The sequence below is a fragment of the Magnolia sinica genome, chromosome 4, assembly GCF_029962835.1.
Source record: "Magnolia sinica isolate HGM2019 chromosome 4, MsV1, whole genome shotgun sequence".
NCBI classification, from domain to species: Eukaryota; Viridiplantae; Streptophyta; class Magnoliopsida; order Magnoliales; family Magnoliaceae; genus Magnolia; species Magnolia sinica.
This window is the reverse complement of record NC_080576.1, coordinates 33101893-33107892: the sequence shown is the minus strand read 5'-3', so window position 1 is coordinate 33107892 and position 6000 is coordinate 33101893. Positions and strand designations below refer to the sequence as shown.

The 6000-nt window shown below is 40.2% G+C and overlaps 1 non-coding gene across 1 annotated transcript; it reads left to right on the top strand.

Annotated features, from left to right (window-relative positions):
- The first annotated feature begins 1200 nt into the window (after positions 1-1200).
- LOC131244925 (small nucleolar RNA R71) lies at positions 1201-1307 on the top strand. The gene has a single exon (XR_009170693.1). It is a non-coding gene; the product is annotated as a small nucleolar RNA R71 (small nucleolar RNA).
- The last annotated feature ends 4693 nt before the right edge of the window (positions 1308-6000 follow it).

The following is a 6000-nucleotide window of genomic DNA, read 5'->3' as shown; positions in this document are numbered from 1 at the left end:
GTTCCCGATTACACATGATATAGTTAGGCTACCGAGATCTTTAAATTTCTACAACACATCTTGCTTTAGGATGACACTCACTTTCTCAGTCAAGAAGATTTTCTTTTGAATATTTTGCTGTCTTTTGGTCGTACACAAGTCTTTCAGGAATTTAGCATATGAAGGTATTTATTTCATGGTATCAAGTAGAGGAATGTTGACTTTCACTTGTTTCAATACATCTAGAATATCCTGAGAGTTAGAGAGAGATTTTGGTGCAACCAACCATTGGGGAAATGGAGCAACTGGCTTCCCTTGAGGTTCCGGGTCCAATTCTTGTGGAGCAGTGGTAGGTCTATCATCGTTATCCTCTTCTGGGTCCTTAGGCTTTTCAACCCTTACCGGAATAGATTTGTCAATTATCTTCCCACTCCTACGAGGGGTGATAGACTTAGCTTGCTCCATTTGATTTGAAGAGCTTGGATCACTTATCTCATATTGCGGTTTAGGATTGGGGAGAGGTTGAGCAGGAAGCATCCCCTTTCGCCCAATTGTTAATTGCAACTCTATTCTTTGAATAGATGTCGTAAGTGATCCCAAAGCTGCTCTGATGTCCTAGTTGAGTAGTTCTTAGTCTCGAATATGTTTTTAAACCAGATCCTCTTAAGGTTTCACTTAATTTAAAATTTGATCGAAGAAACCTTAAGGGGTAGCCGTTTGTCCATTCCTCTAACTGAAGTTTAGATGATTTCTCCAACTAGGATTGCATGTATTGGAGTAGGTCCATTGAAAGGTCTTTAGTAACTGTTCACGGCATTGGATTCATCATTCAGCAACCCTCGAAAGGTAGGTATTGTTGGACAATTTTCAGTTGTGTGAATGTTGCCATCACAAATACCGCAAACAGTTTTATTAACCTTATCCTTCTTTAATTCCATGGCCTCGAATTTCCTTATGAGATTAGTCACTTTAGAATTGATATCATCGTCCTCTTCCAAGAGATACATTCCACCCCTCTCCTTAGATTGAGTCGGCCTAAACATGGTGCTAAATTTGGGGTATGTGTTCCATGATAGTGCGTTTTCAGCAAATCTATCCAAGTAATCCCACACATCATCGATATTTTTATTCATGAATTCCCCATTACACATTGTGTCAACCAATTGGAGCATGGAAGATGTCAGTCCATCATAGAAAAAGTGTGTAATGCGCCACGTTTCAAAACCATGTTGTGGGCATGAACTGACAAGATCCTTGAACCTTTCCCAACATTAGAAGAATGTTCCATCCTCCTTTTAGGCGAAGTTCATGATTGATTTTCTAAGGGTGTTCGTTTTATGATGTGAAAAAAATTTCTTTATGAACTCCCTTTGCATATCATTCCATATGCCAATAGATCTAGGATGTGGTGAATGCAACCACGTCTTAGCTTTCTCTTTCAAAGAAAATGGAAAGAGTTTCAGCCTGACTGTGTCTTCAGATACATTTGGAAACTATAAAGTGGTTATGATCTCATCAAACTCTTTTAGGTGTAAATATAGATTTTCTGACTTAAGCCCATGAAATTTAGAAAGGAGTTGGATTACCCCTGGCTTGATATCCATGTGTCCCATATTCTCAGGAAAAACCATGTGTGAGGGCGTGCTTACCCCCGCTGGTTGTAAATAATCTCGAAAAGTATGAGGCGGGGATGCTTGATGCACCTCATTCTCATCCTGGATATCTTCCACCCTGGGTTGGGGTAGAAGAGGTTGGTTTGCAGCCATCACTTCAATCAACTCTAGGGATCTCAAGCGGTGTCTAGTCCTGTGATGGATAGTCAACCCCTCAACCAATCCTCCTTCAGTTAAGAGACGTCGAGTGTTGTCACAAACCCACTTGGGCATGAAACACTCACAACCCTTAATTCAGATTCTAAACCCAACCTAAAAGAAAGGAAATAGAAATCTAGGAAAAGAGAAAAGAGTTGGAAAGGAGTTACCAAATTCGAAGTTCCTAAGTTAAAAATATATAAAATAAAACAAAAGAAATTAGTTTCTAAAAATAGAAATTCTAAAGTTAGAAAGTTTCTAAAAATAAAAATAGAAAGTTAGTTTCTAAAAAAGGAAAGTTTATAAACCTAGGAATAGAAAGCTAAGTTAGTTTCTAAAAAAATAAGAGAAATCCTAGAAATAGAAAGTTTCTAGAAAAACAAAAGCTAATCCTAAAAATAGAAAATAGAAAAACTAGAAAATTAGAAAGAAATTACCAATTTAGAAAGTCTATCTCAGAATCCTACAAAACAAGAAAGTTAGGTTAGTTTCTAAAAATCAAATAGAAAAACCTAAACCTAGATTTAAAAACTAGAAAAACCCTAATCTTTACTTAATTCTAAAACTAGCTAATCTCAGAAAAACGTAACTGTCAATCCCTGGCAACAGTGCCAAACACTTGTTCACACCCCAAGTATAAGGTCGCGATGTAGTAATAACTTGGTAAGACCGAGGTTGAATCCACAGGGACTGAATCTTGTATGCAATCTAAAAGTAACTCGAACTAGAACTAAGCAAAGATGTAATCTAAATCAAGGAATTTTAAGAGAATAATTGTGAACTATTTATCTAAAACTTATAAAATTCAAAGGCAGGAAACTAGGGTGTTAAGGATCCACTTATAGAGATTAGGGAGATCTATGCTTGATTCAAATCACAACTGGAATCAAAGTCCTATCCTCATCCAGATGGAAGATAATTCATTAAAAACAACTATGAACGTCCTTTGATCTAGTTATCAATAGATAAGAGGTATGAGAATTAGAATTGATTCCATCACAAGGACATGCCCATGAGACAAAGCAAACAACAGAATTTAACTAATCCACGTCCATCTGAAAGAGTTATGAACGTTGAGATGGATTCTATCATCCATCCCTGCCTAGGAGACGATGGTGAACAACAGGGCCTCCTAACTTCATAATCATAATAATGAAAAGAATATGCTCAAAGCTATCGCAGATCTATTGTAATTTAAGTCACAACAAACCATTAAAAACTAAAATCAATCCTTATAATCAAACTAGAATCAAAATCAGTTCAGGAATCAAAAGGCATAAACAAAGAGTCTCCCATCACGCTACAAGCTTCACCTCTTAGCCTTAGCTAAGAGGCTAAGTTCATCACAGACATGAAGAGGCTAAAGATCTCTTAAAAATATTAAAGAAACAAAGAAAAAGGAAAAGGGAAACAAAGAAAACTCCTAGGTCATCCACCCTCTCTTACTCTCTCCCTCTTTCTTCCCACGGCTCCCACGTCCAAAGATGATGGATTCCACATTCTCTCTCTTTCTCTTTTTATAAGAAGAGAGGGCGGTGGAAGGTTGGGTCGAACGGAACTTCTTTACGCAGCAAGACTTCTTGCTTTCATACGTGACCTGTGTTTGGCATGTGGAGAACTCCCCATGATCGGATCTTCTCAGCTTTTTCTCCATGGAGGGGTTCAATTTTTTCTTGAGCTTCATCTGGATGGTCTGGATTGGCCATCCGATCAACAGTGATGGGCCACCACATCCTAGAAATTTTAGTTTTCCAAACGTGCATAACTAACACAAGGGAGCTGTGATATGATGCTCGGTGGGCCCCATAGTGATGTTTTCAAAGAAATCCACCCCGTCCATTAGATTCCTAGCGAAAAATGAGTCGAAAAGAGTGGTTTTGGTCGATTTTTGGTGCAGTCCACTGTATCAAATCAAATCGTCATTTATCCTGCGTTTTTTGACGATCCACGTGTGTACGTGTGAATGGGGCCAAAAGGCCACCATGGTGAGGGTCATGCCCCCCCTCTGGAGTGAATGAATGGTTCAGATCATTGCTTTTTTATGATAGGTGAGGCCCACAGCGATTAACCAATGGACCAGTGCTCGTCCGCTGGATCCTCTACGCGAGAGAGGTTGGGTTAGCCCGACTTTGACCGGGCTGGCCGACCTGTACACATCTTGTGTACGTGTGTTATGCACACGCATACCCTGAGGATGGGGTCCAAGGTGATGTTCATGAGAATCCACTCCGTTCATCCATTGTACCACCTTATTTAAGGGGTTGAGACAAAAATTGAAGCATATCCAAATATCAGGTAGGTCCCAGATCAGTATTTTAAGGGCTGATCTGTTTGTTGGGAAACTTCCACAAGGATCCAATGGCTGAAATTCGACGTGCATGGTTAATTTATGATCCTCAGGCAAACGGATGGTGAGAACCCTGTGATCTTGCATTCTGGACAATTTTCAGGCCTCTTTAGCATGAATGACTTAATTTTCTCAGATCTCTGGCATGTAAATTTTAGATCCCGGTCCCCTGGGTTCCGTTCCTTGCCTTGGTGACTTCAGAGCATTAAATTCATACTTTTAGTATCCCTTTTTAGTCCAAGCTCCTAAATTCACCTTGCAGCACAAACATGATTTAAAATTGGACATTAAACAGTATTATGTTCGTAAAATTTGATAATAACTGGGGTCTAATATGCAATATTTGACCCTCAACAAAAATTGAACTGTCATATATTACACTGAAGAATTCCAGCAGTTAGCAACATGAAATGATCTGTCAGAATATGAGTCACAGAAGGTGGCACGAATTATATGAGGGTTATGATCGACAATTCAGGATCGAGTTCAGATGCACCTAGTCAGGACCATGGATGAAGTGGTTCAGTTGTTAGGTCAGGCAGAAATGCAGCTCGCAAGAGTCTCGAATCGGCCTTATCCTTCAATTCGACCGCCCATAACGGGTCCCGCGTAGGATCCAGTGCTGGTATGAGGAAAAGAACTAGTAAGAGAATGTCCTCAACCTCCAGTGACCGCAAATCGTGATATGGGAAGCAAATCATCTAGGCCTCAATGTATAACACCCACAATAATGGGTCCTAGTAGGATTCCAAATCCTTACGTTCAACCAAGGTCAAACGATTGTTATCGTTGTAACCAACCAGGCCACTTATTAAACACTTGTCCTCAACGTCCCGCAGCACACTTGGCCATAAACAAAGGGGGCACTGAAGGTGAGGCCACAGAAGAAGACCCCGGTTTTGATGGACATGAGCAAGCTGCTAAGGAAGGAGCATATGACGATGAGTTGACAGTCTAAGATCATGGCGAATCTCTAGTTATGAGGCGATTACTGTATACCCCACGGAAGAAATTACATCTGCAATGATAGAATATATTCCATACATGGTACATTATCAAAGGAAGGGTCTGTGATGTGATCATAGACAGTGACAGTAGCGAGAACATCATCTCAAGAGTGATACTTCTGTCACGTCCCAAACTTGAAAACCGGGCTCACAAAATTCCTGACCTAATCCAGCGCCGACAGCCTCCATAGGACCCCATTCTCGGCTCCTAGCACCCATATACCAGGTTCCGATCTTGGGATCCTACAAAGAGCATTTTTAACATGAATTTATTTCATAATGAGCATAACCACAAGCATAACCACGAACAATAACGAGGACACCATCACAAAAATCTACTATGATCAAAACTTGAGTACAATGCGCATAAAGGGAAATACAATGATAGATAATAAAACTCCAGAAGCTCTGCGACACGGTCTTTCTCCTGCTCCTGCTCAGCTATGGCCTAGCATCACCTACATGCATCTATTGTGCATAAGCTTATAGAAAGCTTAAAAAGTGGTGAAAGTGTGTGCGCAAGGTAGCAATACAAGTATGCAATATCAGAGTAATGTGGAAATATGTTGGTAAGTCCATGAATACTATTAGTTGTATTAAGGATATGCGATGTAGGGCATGAATGTTATCGGCCATACCAAGGGCATGCGATGCAAGGCATGAATGTTGGCCATGCGATGCGAGGCATATGTAACCGAATGTCATATGCGAGATGCAACGCATGCATGCCAGTCCTCATTTGAATACACATAACCATATAACTCATTGCTAGAGCATCAAATATCAATACAGATCTCACTCTGGACAATCACCGAGGTTTAGTACACTTTACACTAGCTTGCTACCCCTATCCGGG